Source organism: Thamnophis elegans, unplaced genomic scaffold (genome assembly GCF_009769535.1).
Source record: "Thamnophis elegans isolate rThaEle1 unplaced genomic scaffold, rThaEle1.pri scaffold_46_arrow_ctg1, whole genome shotgun sequence".
In the NCBI taxonomy this organism is placed as follows: domain Eukaryota; kingdom Metazoa; phylum Chordata; class Lepidosauria; order Squamata; family Colubridae; genus Thamnophis; species Thamnophis elegans.
Genome location: NW_022473897.1, coordinates 140,799 through 161,435, shown reverse-complemented (window position 1 = coordinate 161,435; position 20,637 = coordinate 140,799). Strand labels below are relative to the sequence as shown.

The 20,637-nt window shown below is 36.9% G+C and overlaps 1 pseudogene; it reads right to left on the bottom strand.

Moving 5' to 3' along the window:
* Nucleotides 1–413: 413 nt before the first annotated feature.
* LOC116523557 lies at nucleotides 414–14,714 on the bottom strand (annotated as a pseudogene).
* Between the last annotated feature and the right edge of the window lie 5,923 nt (nucleotides 14,715–20,637).

The following is a 20,637-nucleotide window of genomic DNA, read 5'->3' as shown; positions in this document are numbered from 1 at the left end:
ATCCAAACGATTATTTCAGGATCTACTATTTCAGGATCTTCTTTAACAAACTAAAATGGTGTTTATGGAATTAAGAGTCAAGTTAATCTTTGAAAGTTGAGATGATTATTTCTCCAATAGTAGTGGTGCAATCACCTGTTTCATTAATTATGCCTTTTTAGTGAATTGTGGGAGAAAGTGTTAAGCATGATTTATGTACATGTTACGCTTTTCTCTACAGATAAGATATTTGTGCAATGAAAAGTAAACAATATCTGTTTCCACTTAAATAAATTAATTGTAAATGAACTGCAAGAAATTCTCTTCTTTTCTATTATGAATAGTATAACACCAGAGACCATTTCATGATTTAACTATATCTGCATAGAATTGTGGCCTAGCAAGTTTTTTTAATCAGGCCATCATATTTTATATTAATATGTTGTTTTGCTTTTTAAAAATTCCTTGTTGTTCAGATCAGGTCTCCGCACAATGATGTAGCATTTGGGAGAAAAGATACAAAGCAGTAATCCAGCACTGGAAGCTATAATGGAGAAGATTTCCACAGCAACCATGTATTTTCCATTTGAACTCAGGTATGCTGGAATAAAAGACAACCAAACACTGCAGAAGACCAACATACTGAAGGTGATAAATTTGGCTTCATTGAAAGCATCAGGCAATTTCCTTGCTAGGAAAGCCAGTGTGAAACTGACAACAGCAAGGAAGCCCATATAACCCAAGACAGCATAGAACATGAAGGAAGATCCTTTGTTACATTCCAGAATGATTTCTTCTGCTACTGACTTAATATCAGCATCTGGGAATGGAGGAGAGATGATCACCCATATAATGCATATATTAATTTGAATAAAAGAGCTGAAGGATACTATAAACATGACTTTTTCCCATGCACTTGGTCATCTTGGACCCTGGCTTGGTAGCCATGAAAGCCAGAACCACAATAATGGTTTTGGCCAAAACACAAGATATGGCCACTGAGAAGATGATGCCAAAGGCAATTTGGTGAAGGATACATGTCACCTTGTGAGGTTTTCCAAGGAATAGCAAGATACAAAGAAATGATAACAAGAGAGCAACAAGGAGTACATATGTGAGGTTCCGGTTGTTGGCTTTGACAATGGGAGAGTCCTGATGCTTAATAAAGATCCAAAGGACTCCAACTGTGACCAAAGAAAAGAAAAGAGCAGAAGTGGCCAAAACAGCTCCCAAAGTTTCTTTGTACTTCAAAAATGTTATAACTTTGGGGAGACAGAAATTGTTCTTCTCATTGGGATAGTGATCTTCTGGGCACTGAAAGCATTCATCCATATCTACAAAAGAAAGCATTAAAGTTGCAGTTGCAGTGAAGGATTAAAAACCAATTGTACAATTTTCAAAACAAGGACTGCCACTTAATATTTCAAAAGTATATGCATTAGGATAGGTAAAGGTAAAGGTTCCCCTCACACTTCCTGTATGTGCTAGTCATTCCCAATTCTAGGAGGCAGTGCTCATCTCTGTTTCAAAGCCTAAGAGCCAGCATTGTCTGAAAATGTCTCCATGGTCATGTGGCCGGCATGACTAAATGCCGAAGGCACACAGAACACTGTTACCTTCCCACCAAAGGTTGTTCCTATTTTTTCTACTTGCATTTTTCCAAGCTTTCAAACTGCTCGGTTGTCAGAACCTGAGACAAGCTCACTCCGTTACATGACACTAGGGATTCAAACCTCTGAACTACCAACCTTTCTGATTGATAAGCTCAGTGTCTTAGCCACCGAATCATTAGGATAGTTGCTGTCAATTTACTTTCCATAAATCTTTGCTCTGAAATGTATTACCTGCTAAATACAATGGACATTATGTAATTCAGTACCTTAAAACTATTTTGTCTAATCTGTTTGCTACATTTTCTATGATATCCTTGTCTCTCAGATTCAATGAGTGCTATTTTAAGTGAGGTAGATTTACAAGGTCTCTTACCCTCCCTGTTAGAAATCTTCTCTTCCGGACACCGAAGACAGTCATAGCAGCAAAATAGTTTTCCTTCTATCTTGATCTTACTGTAGCCTGAATGGCACTTTCCATTACATAAAGAAAATGGCTTGCTCTGTCCATGAATAAATAAATGTTGAAGAGATTGATCTTGGAGAAATATTCATCTTACTGTTTTGAAATGTTTTTAGAAGCATCCTTCCATCTTACATTCAAGTTTGGCATAACAATATGAATCAGTGAAGGGTGATTCGGGGTACATAAAAGCTCAATAGCTTTTTCAATAAGAAAATGAATATAGCCTCCCATTACTTAATCTGTCACCAGGAAATGGTCCACTTGACTCTGGGAATAATTTAACAAGTCCTTGGCCCATTTTTCCTTGTGAATCTCTATAAGACTCTTCATGAATGTTAATATTTCTTCATTCATTTAATAACAGTTTAACAGAGTTGGATGGGATCTTGTAGGTCCGTGATGGCGAACCTATGGCACGCATGCCACAGCTGGCACATGGAGCCCTCTCTGCAGGCACACAAGCCATTGCTCAGTACCCCCACTTCTCACCAACCAGCTGATTTTTGGGTTCACCCTCCAGGCGGGAGATGCACATACACAGATACCTTTGTGAGGCTTTTCCCCCACTCTCAGTGCTGTTTTGAGAAGGGAGGCTTCTCAAAACAGCACTGAGAGGGGAAAAAGGCCTCCCAAAATAGCGCTGAGATGAGGAAAAGCCTCCCTTTCCCCCCTCTCAGCACTGTTTTGCAAAGGGAGGATTTTCTGCCTCTCAGAAGCCTCCCTTCTCAAAACAGTAGGAAGAATTCTTGGCCCTCACTGGCTCAGCTGATCCACGGGCCACGGTTAAGGGGCAGAGTAGAGATGATCATGCTGGCTGCCTCTGGCACCAAAAAAATCATAAGATCTCCCTGAAAATAAGCCCAAGGATTTATTTTCAAGTCAAAAATAAAATAAGCCCCTGGGAAACATGATAGTAAAACATAAAAAAATGCAGATGTCCAGATTTTTCTGTGGACCACCAAAGTTTTCTTGCAGACAACCGTGCTCCACGGACCACCAGTTAATGACTGCTGATCTAGTCCAACCCCATGCCCAAGCTGGAGACCCTACACAATTTCTGACAGATGGCAGTCCAGTCTCTTCTTGAAAGCTTCCAGTGATGAAGCTCCCACAACTTCTGAAGGGAACTTTTGTTCCAAGGGTTGATTGCTCTCACTGTCAGAATTTTACAACAGGTGAACTTTCTTTCCTGCCTGCTCATTTCTTGCCATTTACCCTCCTATACTAGAGGGGTATCTAAGATGTCATCAGTGATGACCAGTTAGAGAGGCTTCAGAGAGAAAATATACATTGAGTTCTGTTTCTGCAAGCTCTAAGAAGGAGTGAAACCAGGCCTAAACACAATCCTAAATGTAACAGGATCATACCTGGTTGAACCTTCTTGGCCATACAATACCATCCTCACCAGTGGTGATCATTTTTTCTTGGGAAAAATCAATACTTCCAATTCGGACTTTTTTAAAAGAGAAGTTTGAAAATGTGATCCAATTAATAATATCAAATCCAGTCTCTAACTCTCCATTCTCATTAAATGAATTTTTTTGCCCGGCACTATTATTGAATGAAACTTTTCGCATGAATTGGTTGAGCTAAATGAGGGGAAGAGAAGCAAAATACAGAGATATATATCAGGATGTGCAACAATACACCTTCTCTCTTTTAAGATGTTTAGATAAGAAGTTCTTTCAGAAGTCTGATAAGCAGAAAAAGCAATAATAATAATAATAATAATAATAATAATAATAATAATAATAATTTATCAAAGTCTTAATATGAATGGTGACACCAAAAGTGAAAAACCAGAAAAGCGGGCCACAGTTGAATTCTGGAAAGAATTGTGGGAAAATGCAAAGGACTACAATAAGGAAGCAAAGTGGATACATGACTTTGAGAAAAGCATTGGCAACAAACAAATGCAAATGTTAGAAATAACAACTGAGATGGTCAGAAATCGAGTAAAAAAGGTAAAGAATTGGACATCACCTGGAAAGGACCAATTACATGGTTTCTGGCTCAAATATCAGACCAGTTTACATGCAATATTGCCCAGGCAACTGAATGAAATTTTACAAAAGGGCCAAATTGATGAATGGTTGACAACTGGAAAAACATACTTGATTCAGAAAGATGCAACTAAAGGAACAACACCTGAAAACTACAGACCAATAACATGCTTGCCAACAACCTTCAAATTACTCACAGGCATTATTGCAGATAACATGATGGATTATTTGGAAACAAACAACATCTTGCCAGTAGAGCAAAAAGGCAACAAAAGAAGGAGCAGGGGCACAAAAGATCAGATCCTAATTGATAAAATGAGATTAGAAAATTGTAAGAACAGAAAAACGAACTTGAATATGGTCTGGATTGATTACAAAAAGGCATTCAACTCACTGCCACAAAGTTGGATCATAAAATGCCTAGAAACAACTGGCATTAGCAAAAATATTATCGGTCATCGCGTGGGTTAACAAGGGCCGCAGCGGATGTTGAGGTCCGTTGACAAGTGGGAGACAAGTGGACCAGCCAACAAAATGACAAAAATATAGTGCAGATGAAAATCATGCCATAATGGCCTGTTATTACAACTCACAGCCAGAAAAAGGAGGCTATTTAAAGCGAATGTATGAATTATGGAAACAACAGTATCCAGATTCAAATGTTAGTGAACAACGACTAGCAGATCAAAGGTGATTTATTATACGGAATAAAGTGTTTAGTGAAGTTGAACTTGAGGAAATTCAGGCAATTTGCAAAAATAAAAAAACAACATCACAAGCGGAGAAACCAATACTCAAGACACAACTAAAGACATTGTAGTAGAACTAGAAGAAGATGTCGGGGAGGAAATAACAACACTACCACCAGAACCAGATATCATTGAACCAACTGATGAACTAACTCAAAAACAAAAAGAATTGAAGGACAAGATCATGGAGCATTTTCTGTCTAATGAGGAAAGGCAACGTTTACCATCATTAAAAACTGTGCCTAAGAAAATTTTGTCCCCTATTATGAAAATGGTTAATGCAGTGCTTTCAACAATCAAACTGGGATCCATCTTGGAAATGAATCAGTTAATGTACAGTGCAGCTGTACTAGTCACTAAAGAACTAGGCCTTAAAATCAAAGCACCTAGTCACAAAATGGAAAAAGCATCAAAGCCAAATTGGAAAATCCGATTAGAACAAAAAGTCAAATATTAAGGGCAGATGCTAGCAACTTAAAGAACATGCATGAGCAACGGCTTAAAAACAGCAAAATCATAGATCACCTTTTCAGAAGATATAGATTGGATACAAGAAACATCAATGAAGCTGTAGAGATTGTAAAACAGCAGATAACAGCAACAGCTAGAAAAATTGAAAGATATGAGGCACAAATCATCCAATATAAACAAAATCAGCAATTTCGATCAGACCAACGGCATTTTTATCAAAGTCTTAATGTGAATGGTGACACCAAAAGTGAAAAACCAGAAAAGCAGGCCACAGTTGAATTCTGGAAAGAACTGTGGGAAAATGCAAAGGACTGCAATAAGGAAGCAAAGTGGATACATGACTTTGAGAAAAGCATTGGCAACAAGCAAATGCAAGTATTAGAAATAACATCTGAGATGGTCAAAAATCGAGTAAACAAAGTAAAGAATTGGACATCACCCTGGAAATGACCAATTGCATGGTTTCTGGCTCAAATATCTGACCGGTTTACATGCAATATTGCCCAGGCAACTGAATGAAATTTTACAAAATGGTCAAATTGATGAATGATTGACAACTGGAAAAACATACTTGATTCAGAAGGATGCAACTAAAGGAACAATACCTGAAAACTACAGACCAATAACATGCTTGCCAACAACCTTCAAATTACTCACAGGCATTATTGCAGATAACATTATGGATTATTTGGAAACAAATAACATCTTGCCAGAAGAGCAAAAAGGCAACAAAAGAAGGAGCAGGGGCACAAAAGATCAGCTTCTAATTGATAAAATGAGATTAGAAAATTGTAAGAACAGAAAAACGAACTTGAATATGGTCTGGATTGATTACAAAAAGGCATTCAACTCACTGCCACAAAGTTGGATCATAAAATGCTTAGAAACAACTGGCACTTGCAAAAATATTACATCCTTTACTGAAAAGGCAATGAAACAGTGGAGAACTGAGTTGGAAGTAGGGAATGAGAACTACGGAATGGTTAATATCAAGCGAGGAATTTTCCAGGGTGATTCACTTTCACCTCTTCTCTTCATCATCGCAATGATCCCACTATCAGTAATCTTAAAAAAAATGAAATTAGGCTACCAAACAGCCAAAGAAGCTGAAAAATTTCTCATTTATTATATATGGATGATTTGAAACTCTATGGAAAGTCAGAAATAGAAATCCAATCACTGACAAATACAGTCAGAGTATTCAGCACCGATATTTCAATGCAGTTTGGCATGGAAAAATGTGCCACTGTATCCATAAAAAGAGGCAAAATCATTGCATGTGAGGGAATTGAAATGCCCAATGGCCAACTAATTAAATGCAATGAAAATGAAGCCTACAAATATTTAGGCATTCTGCAGTTGGATAACATCAAGCATGGAGAAGTAAAAACTATTGTCAGGGGAGAGTACACCAACAGATTTAGGAAAATTTAGAAATCTAAACTGAATGGTGGAAATACAATCAAGGCCATAAATACCTGGGCAATACCAGTTATAAGATACAAAGCTGGTATAGTTAACTGGACACAAGCTGATGTGGACATTTTGGACCGAAAAACCAGGAAACTAATGATAATGCACTACAGTTTACATCCACATGGTGATACTGATAGCTATACCTGCCACGAAAATCAGGTGGCAGAAGATTATTACAAGTGAAGCAAACAGTTGAAGAAGAAAAACATGGCTGATTAGTTAAAAGAAAGTCAAGAACATCTATTAATCGAAGTAAAGAACAAAAATCTATTGAAGGTCCAATAGACGAAACAAGAATACAGAAAAGATGTGATAAAATCAAGAATGGAGAGTTGGCAGAACAAAGCATTGCATGGCCAATTTCTGGAAAAAATAAAAGATAAAGTGGACAGTGAAAAAACTTGGTTATGGTTAACAGCAGGTACATTAAAGACAGAAACAGAGTCACTAATCCTGACTGCGCAAGAACAAGCTATCCACACAAATGCTATTAAGGCCAAAATCGAAAAATCCTCTGATGATGCCAAATGCAGACTTTGCAAAGAAGCTGACGAAACTGTTGATCACATACTCAGCTGCTGTAAAAAAATCGTGCAGACTGATCATAAATTGCAGCACAATTCAGTAGCACAAATGATCCATTGGAATTTGTGCAAAAATTATATTAAAACAGCAACAAACTGGTGGGAACATAAGCCTGAAAAAGCCACCGAAAATCAGATGGTCAAGATCTTGTGGGATTTTCGCATACAAACGGACAAAATACTGGCTCATAATACACCAGACATCACACTGGTTGAGAAAAATAAGGTTACAATCATAGACATCACAATACCAGGTGATAGCAGGGTCAACGAGAAGGAACATGAAAAAATCACGAAATACCAGGACTTAAAAATCAAAATCCAATTATTATGGCACAAACCAGCAGTGGTAATTCCAGTGGTAATTGGCACACTGGGTGCTATTCCAAAAGCAGTGGAATTACATTTAAAACAGTTAAAAATTGACAAAATCACCATCAGTCAAATGCAAAAAGCCGCACTGCTTGGATCTGCAAGCATATTACAAAAATAGGTTACGACGTCCTAGGCCCCTGGGTGGGGCCTGACTAGTAACCAATGCCAAATCCGGTGAAACAACTGGCTGCTGTGATACAATTGTATAATAATAATAATAATAATAATAATAATAATAATAATAATAATAATAAGGATCTGCACGCATATTAAGAAAATACGTTACGACGTCCTAGGCCCCTGGGTGGGGCCCGACTAGTAACCAATGCCAAATCCGGTGAAACAACTGGCCGCTGTGATACAATTGTATAATAATAATAATAATAATAGGATTAATAAATACTTAAGATTACTAATTATCATGATGATTAAACAATCTTTATAGCCCAAAAATAAAGAAAAATGAAATGAAATAACATATATGTCAGGCCTGAAAGCCAGCTTTCGCATTGGGACTTCAGTTCTCTTGGAAAATGGGAAGGAGGGGGGTTACATGGAGTATGGGATGTATATAATCTAACTAAAATTCCTTTCTCATAGAGTCAAGGACACCTTATCCTGCACATGGATAGTCCTGCACATCCTGCACATAGTCTCCTGCAATGGAGACAATCTGGAATGAGTTTGACCCTGTGACCCCTGAGGGCAAGGACAGGATTATGGGGAGACTCAGTGCTGCCACTTGTGTGCTGGACCCATGTCCCTCTTGGTTAGTTTCAGCTTCCTGGGAGGTGACACAAGGCTGGCTCCAAGCAATTACCAATGCTTCATTGAGAGAGGGGTTCTTTCCCACCGACTTGAAGGAGGCGGTGGTGAGGCCCCTCCTTAAGAAGCCTTCTCTAGATCCAACCTCTTTAGCCAACTATCGTCCGGTCTCCAAACTTCAGTTTGTAGCGAAGGTTGTCAAGAGTGTGGTAGCACGTCAGCTTCCCCAGTACCTGGATGAAGCTGCCTATCTGGATCCCTTTCAGTCGGGTTTCAGGCCTGGGTACAGCACAGAGACGGCATTGGTCACGTTGGTTGATTATTGCTGGCGGGCCTGGGACAGGTTTTCATATTTGGGTTTTCCCAGAAGTGCCAATATGACATCTCTAATAAAATGGAACTTTAAGGAAACTCAAGCCTCAGAGTCTTAGTTATTAGGAATGTTACTTGGAACCCTGATAATATCTAAGTATTAAGAATAAAATATTATTTCTAATGGATTTGGGGGAAAAACAAAATAAGAGAGACGTAACACAGAGAGAGATAATAAATTCGTGATATCCTTATGTACAGTATATTAAAAAACAATGCGTGGGAATGAATATTGCAGAAGGTTTTATAATTTAAGAAACTTTTTTGAAATATCAATGGGTATTGGACACATTTTAATGTATCCAATATAGAAATTTAAAAAAATGGTCTCAGTCTTTCAATTAAATTGAATTTGGAGTATCTCTTTGGATTTCAGAAATTTCATATTTATGTAGTGTTACATATGTATGTATTAATGGTATGGTGTATTTTATAGCTTGTGGATGATAAATTAATTAATTGATAAATTTATGTTTATCAAAAGTACAGGATTTCATCTACATTGTAAAAATCAATTCTTCAAAAATCTAGGAGGAGGATACAGGGACTCTGTAATTTGTCTTCTTGGGATCTTACCTTCCATAGATGTTGAATAAAAGCTTTCCCCTTGATTTCAAGATTTCCTACTCTGTAATTCATTATAGATGAATGAAAGTCATGTAAAGCATGGGCCACCACATAGATGGCATTGTACATACTGTAGCTGAAGTCAGTCATGTCCATTTCAAATACAGAGGTAGGAATATCTGCCAGTTTCTCCTCTCCAGTACAAGTGGCCCCATTTTCCTCTTCTACTGCGGAGTTGGAGAAGGAATATTCAAATGCAGTTTCCCAGAAGATCTTGATAAAACTCTCTTTCTTTTCCAAGATAGGGTTTTTTGATTGAGCAAATTGCTGGAATCCCAACACCCTCTCTGAGTGAATTGCAAATGATAATGCACCATGCAGGAAAACCAGGTCACCATATCTTTGAAAGGGAAGTGAAGTGAAACCCATCTGGAGTGTCATGATCCAGACTTTACCTTTTATCCATAGTGAAAAATCATTGTATTTCAAACTAGTAGAAAGATATCTAAGAGTTATCATGTTCCCAAATTCACCATGAATTACCACTGCAGTAGCATTGCTCCTCATAACCACTTTATACATCTTCAGACCTGTTTCTATCATTTCTATAATGCTATTTGTATAAACAGAGATGGGAAATCTTTTAACAAAGTCAAAGCAGATACCACTCTGGGTAGCCATGGGAACCAATGTGCGTTGAAACATTTCACCACTGTCATTATCTACTAACATCATCCCAACCCATGTCCATGTGAAATATAACAGCAATTTAGAAATGCCCTGGTACTGGGTGTCCATATTTGGCAACATCTGTTGGTAAAAAGCAGCTTGTTCTTTTCTGCGAGATTCAGGAGCAGAACCATATATTACCTAGAAACAAACAATAAAAGGAATAAAAGGTGTGTAATCATTCTTTTCCTGTTTTGCTACCAATTCTATTTACCTATATAGAAAAGTGTGTGTGTGTGTGTGTGTGTGCGCGCGCGCGCACGTGCGCACTCTAGCTTAACTCTGGTAAGCTTTGAGAAATTTCAACCAAACTTAGTACACAGATGACTTACACTCTGGAAAAAAAACACTGTGGTGGTAAGACACCCCTAACACCCCTCAGGCTGTGTGTTCTGTTAAGATACAGCCTGTTGTGCCTTAAAATGGCTTCTACTGTACTGCTGTAAAATGGCTTCTACTGTAAAGCGGTAGTGGGGTTGCTGTAGTAATGGCTTCACAGTAATCCACAAGAGGGCTCCATCTGTTAAAGGGAAAAAAATCTAACATCAGAAATTATGTTTCGTCCAGACATTTGCCCCCTATATATAAATACCGAGGAAATGCCTGGTTATCAGCTAGAACTAAACTAAAATCCAATTCCATGTATATTTTGCATTTGTATTCAAGGTGAGCTAAGGTTCAGCTTTTCTTAGGATTTAGGAAAATTAGTTCAATTGGCAGATCTCCATCTGTACATGGAGATTGTTATTCCATCTTTTCCACAGCTGAGATGCAAGAGAAAAAATGGGTCCATGATTCAGCATTGCATTTGATTTTGCAAGCAGTTACACTAATTCATAATTCACAGAGAAGAGGCATATCCTTCATGTTACTACAGGAAAAACCTATACAATAATCAAGGATTTCCAATATCATATCTTGAGAAACAAATTTTCTTTGTGTACAAACTATATCACTTAAATTAAATATTAATTTTATTAACTAAATTTTGCAATATATTATTTCACTGGTAAGAAAACTCCACCCATTCCTTTAGCTACTATTAATACAATATTATAAGAGCTGAGTCAGCACAGTGATTAGATTGCAGTAATGCAGGCTACTTCAGCGACTGCTAGCTGTAGTTTGGCAGATCGAATCTCCCCAGGTTCAAGGTTGACTCAGCCTTCCATCCTTCCAAGATGGGTAAAATGAGGACCCAGATTGTTGGGGGAAATATGCTGATTCTGTAAAACTGCTTACAGAGGCCTTTAATAGCACTATGAAGCGATAATAAGTGTAAGTGCTTTTGCTATGTTGCGTGAGATGTCCATCTCACCTCAAGGTGAATATTAGCAACTGAGAGAGAAACTAAAGCAAAATTAATACTGAATGGCCTATAAAAATATATTGCTAAACACAAAGTTTGGTCAAGCTTTATATATTCACTTTAGAGAATACTCTTTTTGTTGAAAAATATAGCACTTTATAGTACCCCCATACTCTAATACTCTAGCCCATTGAAATGATAAAAATGATAACAATAAAGACCCTATGGCATAATCAAACTACTTGACAATTCACTTGCAGCCTTCAGAACCCTACATTTTTTGAAACGACACAACATTTCAATCACAACATTTTCCCCCCATGAACAATTCTGTAGAGAAGCAAGAAATGGATTTTTATACCATATAACTGATATCACCGGAAACAACATACCTGTGGCATCTTGAAGAGGGAAAGGATATCAGCCATGTTTAGATAGATATCAGAGGAAGGTCCTCCAATGACTGCTATTGGTCTGTTTTGAGCATCACAGTTGTAGTTAGGTATGAATTGGCCCTTTGTAAAGAAGAGCTCCAATGAGGCACGGTATGTCCAACTTGGATCAATTATAAATATGGAAGCCCAAGGTATGGTTTGGTAAAATAGAGGGATCTCTATTGATCTCCATGATGGCAAATTCTAAAGCCAGGATGTGTTGATAAGTTGGAGTCATGACTCTAAAATGAACATTATATATCTTGTCATTATACACTCTGCTGAAACTGTAATGTATGGTACCGTGTTCTCCCAAAAATATGACCTGTCCTGAAACTAAAGCCTTGCAACATTTTTTTGCGTGGGCAAAAATATAAGCCCACCCCTGAAAATAAGCTCCCTGGACAATCCCCCCATCCAGCTAGGAAGAGTACTGCTCGCAAGCCTAGCGGTATTCTGAAGGTGCCAAGCTGAGGGAACGAGGTGGGGGCAAAGGCGCTTGGGTTGCTTGATGCTTTCGGGATACCGTTAGGTCGGTCAGCGGTGCTGTACCTGGCTGGAAAGAGGGGTTTCTGGGCAGCTGCTCGTGAGTGTGGTCACCTCATGGCTACTGTGTTGGTGCTGCGACAGCGCAACACATCCATTCGACCCTGAGGCTGTGCCTGGCTCTTCGGGAGCCCGGTCGCAACAGAGCAGCCGCCCGGCAACCCAAAAACAATAAGCCATCCCCTTTAATAAGCCCAAGGCCATATTTCGTGGGTCAAAAAAATATAAGACCCTGTCATATTTTTCTATCTATCTATCTATCTATCTATCTATCTATCTATCTATCTATCTATCTATCTATCTATCTATCTATCTATCATCTATCGTCTATCACAGACAACAGACAGACAGAACTGTGATAGACATAGATTATCTATCTATCTATCCATCCATCCATCCATCCATCCATCTATCCATCCATCCATCCATCATCTTTCATATATCTATCATCTAATGGACTAGCACTGTATTGTATATAAAATATACACTCTGGTGAAACTGTGATGTATGGTATATATCAATTCAGTCTTATGGTTTTCACAATTGTCTGTCTCTATCTATCTATCACTCGACCTTCTTCTCCGTCTGTCTGTCTTTGTATCTTTTCTGTCTGTCTACAGTGTCTGTCTGTCTGTCTCTCCACCCACCCACCCACCTACCAACTCATCCATCCATCCATCCATCCATCCATCAGCTTTCATCTATCTTTTAATGGACTATCACTGCATTGTACATTTGCCCATCTATAAATAATACTTTTTAGTATGTCAATCAATTTATCTATCCAATAATCAAAGTATTTTGAAAACTAATATTATTGCCTTGAAAACTACTATGAAAATATTTTCACTCCAATGAGTTTTTTTACCCTGAAATTATATTTAAAGAAATGCACTTTCCCTTCAAAAAATGATATCTGAATGCATTCCCTACCAGTCTCCAAATAAGCATAACTATTTCTTTGAGAGAAAATATATATTCCCTTTCTTTAAAAAAATCTCTATATTAGAGTATGAACATAAAAATAATTCATAAGTAAAGGAACTATTCTACTCTTTCTTTTTCTGTTTATTTCCCTGTATCTCATTGTAAATATGTTGGAAATTTATCCCTGTGAATTCACAGACATTTCTTTGATAGCAATAGCACTTAGACTTATATGCCACTTCACAGTGCTTTGCAGCCGTCCCTAAGAGGTTTACAGAGTCAGCATATTGTCCCCCAATAATCTGAGTCCTCATTTTACTGACCTGAGAAGGATAGAAGGCTGAGTCAACCTTGAGCCAGAATCGAGTGAGCAGTGAATTAACCCTGTTGAAATAAACCAGGCATTTGTCTTATCAATTGGACTAAGTTTATGTTTCCTAATGAAGAGGAAAAATGCCTTAACTATAACAAAATAAAATGTTAGAAATATGTTAAGCATTTTTTCCATAGGGATACTGACTTGCAAATAATATAAAAATTTGTGGCAAAGTTTTTGGAAGTGGCCTGCCATTGCTTGCTTCTTAGAACTGAGACAGAGGGATTGGATCAAGATCACCTAGCTGTCTTCATATTTAATATGCAACTAGGCAACATGGTCTCAACCTTTCCAGCCTGAACATTACACAAAACTGCCTCTGTTATAAAATATTAATCCTATGATATTTCAAGACTACTAGTTAGTTTTAATTTAAGCATTCTCCACTATACTCTTCTGTTACTTATATTGCTTCTCTCTTGTCCCTTACTATATTTTTATATTCTTTAAACTAAAGATTTGTTGTATCAATACTATTTTTTTTCTTGAAAATATAATGAGAAGGAAGGGAGGAAGGGAGGGAGAAGGAAGGAAGGAAGGAGGGAGGAAGGGAAAAAGAAAGAAAGAAAGAGTAGGGAGTGAAGGAAGGGAGGGAGGGAGGGAGGGAGGGAGGGAGAAGGAAGGAAGGAAGGAAGGAAGATCATAGAAGGTCAAAGAAAAAGAGATACACATGAAAAAACCACTCATTAAAGAACAAATTAAACACAGTTAAAATGAAGATTCTCTCTTTCTTTGTAAAAAAACCCCAAAAACCTTACACAATGTCCTCAAAGAGTTCTTTAGAAGGATGTTTTCTGAAGTCTATCATTGTATAGAAGATGTAAATCTGAGAGACAATGTCCACAACAATGAAGTCTCCTGACTGATATTGCTTGTGAACAAAAGGCAAAGGAACACTAGTCCTACATTTAGCACTGGGAATCATGTTCATCACTTCAGGCAAAAGCACTAAGACCAAGGCTGCAAATATCACCATCATGAATAAAGTGTTTTATCTGTGAGCCAATGTATGTTTCCCAAAGCTGTGCCTCATTAAGGGCATTTCTGCTTGCCCTGGTATGCAAACAATCCCTTGGCCACTAAGAAATGAAATTGAAAACAATGACACGGGGGATTGCTAAAAACAATGAAAAGATCAACAATTAGGCAACAATTAAAGCATTAGGAAACCATGAAGAGTAAACATGTTTTTTTGTTCTCAGTAAACATCAGTGCTCCTTTAGTGGGATGGTAAGAGATCCAATTGTCTATAATTCCTGAGGGTAATGAGGATTTAAGAAAGAAAAATAACCTTGCTGCTATTGTGCAAAGATAGGAAAAAGCTAGTTGGTTTTCAAAGCAAAATGGTTTATGTTAATTCACAGGATATCACTAATTTCTTGGTTTGACATCCCACCATGTCTCAAAGCTGTTGTGAATGCACAAAATAGGAAAAAAATAAAATGTAAAAATGTAAAAACTATAAAATATACACATATCATATATATATATATATATATATATATATATATATATATATATATATATATATATATATATATATATATATATGTGGTTTTTTTTAATTTGTGCTGATAAATAAATAAAGGGAGACTAGTATAGATCTATTTCAAGCTATTTAGCTCTCATCAGCTAGCCATACCCTTACTGGGATTTGAACCTGGGCTATATGGCATACTAGGCACACTAGGCAGAGATCTTAGCCATTAGGCCACAGGCTCTTATCCATTATCAGCGAAGCCAGGGTGAAAGGTATCTATTAGATTTTTATCTAATGGAAGCAGTTAGCTTCCTCCCATAATTGGGGCTTACCAGGGGTTGTAAAAATCTTATATATATATAAGGAACACTAGTCCTACATTTAGCACTGGGAATCATGTTCATCACTTCAGGCAAAAGCACTGAGACCAAGGCTGCAAATATCACCATCATGAATAAATGTGTTTCATCTGTGGGCCAATGTATGTTTCCCAAAGCTGTGCTTCTTTAAGAGTACTTCAATAAGAGTACTTCTGCAGGCCCTGGTCCCTTTGCCAGTAAGAGATGAAGTTGAAAACAATGATATGGGGGATTGCTAATAACAATGGAAAGCTCAACAATTAGGAATTAAAGCTTTAGGAAGCCATAAACAGTAAACATGTTTTTTGTTCTCAGCAAACATCAGTTCTTTTTCAGTGGGATGGCAAGAGATCCAGCAGTCTGATTCCTAAGAGCAATCAGGATTTAAGAAGGAAAAAGAACTTTTCTGCTTTTGTGCAAAGATAGGAAAAACTAGTTGGTTTTCAAAGGAAAATAAATGTATGGGAATTCACAGGAGATTGCTAATTTCTTGGTTTGACATCATACTGTGTCTCAAAGCTGTTGAGAATATACAAAATAGGACAAAATTATATATATAATATATATATATATATATATATATATATATATATATATATATATATATATATATATATATATATATATATAAAATTATATATATATATATATATATATATATATATATATATATATATATATATAAAATTATATATATATATATATATATATATATATATATATATATATATATATATAAAATTAATAATATTAATTTTAATTAATTAATAATATATACAAAATTATATATAATATATATATATATATGTGCGTGTGTGTGTGTATGTGTGTATGTGTGTATGTGTATGTGTATGTATATGTATATGTATGTTTATACAATACATACATACATACATACATACATACATACATATATGCCTTAAAATGGCTTTTACCGTATTGCCTTAAAATTGCTTCTACTGTACAGCGCTTTCGAGTTGCCATGGTAACAGCTTCACGTACTCCACAAGGGGGCTCCCTCTGGAAAGGGGGAAAATCCAACATTAGACAGTGTGGCGACATTCATGGAAAGAGAGTTGGGATAATTAAATACCTGGGCAGTGCCACGTTATCAGCTACTTTATAATAAAATAAACAAAATGCAATAAATAAAATTTAATTAAGATACATATAAGCAAATACAGAATGCTGTTACCTTCCCACCAATAGTGTTCCCTATTTTTCTACTTGCATTTTTACGTGCTTTCAAACTGCTAGGTTGGCAGAAGCTGGGACAAGTAATGGGAGCTCACTCCGCTATGTAGTGCTAGGGATTTGAACCACTGACCTTTCTGTTTGACAAGTTCAACATCTTGAGCCATGGTGTTCCTGAATAATATAATGAGGATTACTTAAATTTTATAAATGGGATAGAGATTACTAATACTATTATTATGATTTGGACTAATATGAATGATACTCAGAACCAACTCTGTTCACATACAATACAGATGTATATTATTAAAAAATAAATAAAATATACTTTTTTAAAAAATAAAAGAAAGAATAGAATGGTTTGCTTTGGAGAAGTTTGTATCTGGTACCAATATATTAGGAATTGTCTATCCAGTCTGTTTCCCTTATTTTTTTCAATATTAGGTGATGGAGAAAGATGCTATTATCAAAAAGTGATTTCAGTGACCCCAACTACCTCTTCAATAAACTCAGGCTTTTAATGCAAAATAATGTAATTATCATGAGGGAAAAAGTAGAATTTCATTTGTAACTGTAGTAAAAAATCTAACATCACACAAACACACACACACACACACACATTTTTTTTTACATTTTTTAAACTTTTCACTTCACATTAGTCTTTTGCTTTTCTCTAACTCCATCTTTATATTGTTTTATCTTTTATTTCTGAATATTTAAAAAAAATATAGATTTTTTAAAAAAAAATAATTCTGATTTCCATCTATGTCTTTGAGAGGTTAGTCCTTTTTCTATTCAGTGCAAACTGGTTGAACTTTTTTTTTTTCTTCCTTCTTTGGTATTTTCTGTGAAAATCCCTTTTTGGACAGTTAGTTCCACTATAGATTTGACAAACTTTTTTTAATAGGACAGCGCTTGGAAAAGTGGAGCAATAGGTAGGAAAAAGAAGAAAAAAACTAGAAATTTTGATGAATATTTGCAGGGGTAAGATGAATGTTTTTGTCTCAAATGGTAGATAGATCAAATTATTAATATCCTTCCCCAAAGATTACTTCAGATGAAATCTGATTGGCCAAGGGTTCATTGACACATCTTTCCGTTTGCATGTTGATGTAGCTTTCTTCATTTGAAACATTTCCCCTTCATTTTGAGTTCTGAGTCAACAAAAAGATGTTTTTTCCTCATATAATTTATTAATTCTAGTATACCCCCATTGGATCTCTAATGCAGGGGTCACCAACTGGTGGTCCCTGGGCACTGGTGGTCCATGAGAAAATTTTGATGGTCCGTAGTGGCTCTCTCCCAGTGGAACATCATTTCTATAAAGATAAGATTGGCCCCTATTTTGACACTATTTTTCAAGGCTCTGAAGACATCAGGAGTAGACTGCTATGGGTTCGCCCAGGTTCGGGAGAACCTATAGCTAACATTATGAGTGGTTTAGAGAACCTCCAAATCCCACCCCTGGCTAGCCCCACCCACCCTCCCAGCCCCTCCCAGGAGTCTCCTCATAGTCCATTTTTGACATGGAGGCTTGGGGAAGGGGAAAAATGGGCCTCCTGGAAGTTGTGAAAGGCCGGCCTCTGGAGGCTTCCAGAGCCTGGAAAAGGCAAAAATGCACCCTCTATCATGGTGCAGGAGGCCAACTAGGCCATGGCCACCATGGCCACATCCACCCAGCAACAGGGCAGACCACGTGTTGCTGAAATTTTTGAAGCCAATGGACCTGGGGATCTCATAGTGATGTGGAGCCCATCAAGTGGATTGTCTGATGTGGTCTCCAGGGGGATGAAAATACAGTAGGTGGTTTTGTATAGTTTTATTTTTGTAATTTACCTGGAGTCACTGAGAGTGAGTTGAGTGATCATCTACATTTTCTTAATAAAGAAATAAACATTTTCCTGTTGGAATCCCAAGAAAGTAATATAGGTGATGTAGCTATTATCCACTCACAAAATACTTCACTTCTGTTCTACCCGGTTTCTTTCATTTAATAGCAACTTCACTGAGGTTTTTTTACGTTCATATCAGACAATTTTTCATAATAGGGGCTACAGTGGGATAGAGGGTTGGTAAGTTTTATAATTACAGACTGATTTTGAAATTGTTGCAGAAACTCAGATCAGCTGTTAGAGTAGTGCAGATTAATTACACTGTTCTATACACTATTCTTCTGTAAAGTAATATTTGAATATGTGGCATGAGCCACGTTGCTTAAATTTTACCGGAAGGGTTTATTTTTGGCTAGACTGTATATTGATGCCTACACAAATCTGTATAAATGTTTATCTGAATACAAGATTAAGGAAGAGGAACGGGAGAGTCTACAGGAGGTTGGGGTAAATAACAAAGAAGTAAGAGACGAGAATAAAATATAGATAGAATGACTTATACTATTTAAGCATAGATAAAGATGGGGGGCTGAGCTCAACACAAAGAGTTTTTTTTTTCCTTTTTTTTTTCCCCTTTTCTTTTTTCTCTTTTCTCTTTTCTTTTCTCTCTTTTTTTTTTCTTTCCTTTAATATATTACTTTTATTTTTAATCCATATGTACACAAGATACTTTAGACAGAAGGCAGTGCCAGGTGTGGGCCCTGGGAAGTCGGGGGGGTTTAGGGATGGGGATTTATGGGGGGTGGGTGGGTGGGTGTTAACATAGTCTCAATAAGAACAAGAATGTACTTATATACGGTTGTTTTTCTTTTTTCTTTTTTTTTTGTTTTTTTTCTTTTTCTTTTCTTTCTTTATATTTTTTTTCCTTGGTTTATCAGATTAAACAACACTTGAATAAAGGCATACACCAAGGAGGGAGGTAGAGGGAAAGAAGAGGGAGGAGTAAGGAAGGAGTAAGGGGAATGAAAGGAGGGCGTGTTGGGAGTAAGGGGAGAAGGAAGGTCTGAGGGGAAAGGGAAGTAGGAGGGGAGTGTTAGAGGGAGAAAGGAAAGTTGGAGGGGGTAGATGGGGTGTATGGAGGATGGAAGTGTCAGATGGGGTTGTGAATGATGAGTTGTGTTTTCTTTTTTATTGTGTTTTCTTTTCTTACCCTGTATATAAGTGATTGCAAAATGGAATGTGAAAATGAATAAAATATATATTTTACATATTTTCATAAATGAAAAAACTCTACTATAAAGGTTTTTCCAATTAAAAGATATCATTTTTCTCAGAAATGTAATTTCTGCTTTTCTACTTTGTTTTTCAAGTGCATTTCATTTATTTGATGGTCTTTTTGAGTTTCCTTTATTGCTGGAGGTGCAACATTTGAAACTGCTAGTTTTTAACACACACGTAAACAAATTTAACATACTGGAAGACAATAAACTGGAGGTCCTTCTGCATTCATAATTGCTGTTCAAGGAACTGGTAGCAGTTGTGTCCAAGAAGTCATTTTTACAATTGTGAGTTGTGCACTGGTTATGTCTTTTTCTGGACCAATGACCTCTGCTCATAGTTACCTGTGCCATAGATACATGCCATCTTGACTATTGCAATTTTGAGTACATGGGATTGCCTTTGGAATGTATCCAGAAGTTTCAACTGGTTTAAAGTATAAAATGGCCTGCATGGTTTTGTTGAAGCCTAGATTTCATATGTGTCACGTCTGCTGCAGAAGCTGCATTGGCTGCTGATGTGGTTTTGGGTCCAATTCAAGGTAGTGGTTGTCACCTAAAAAGCCCTGTATGGTTTGGGACCATGTTTTTTTAAAGCATTGTATTTTTCCAGTCATATCTACATGATCCACCAGGGAGGGTGGTGAGGCAGGGAATGATATGGTTCCCTCTACTGAGGAAATCCAATTTGTGGGATCAAGAAAAAGGGACTTCCACGTAGTGGCTCCCTCCCAGTGGAACAATATCTCTATAAAGA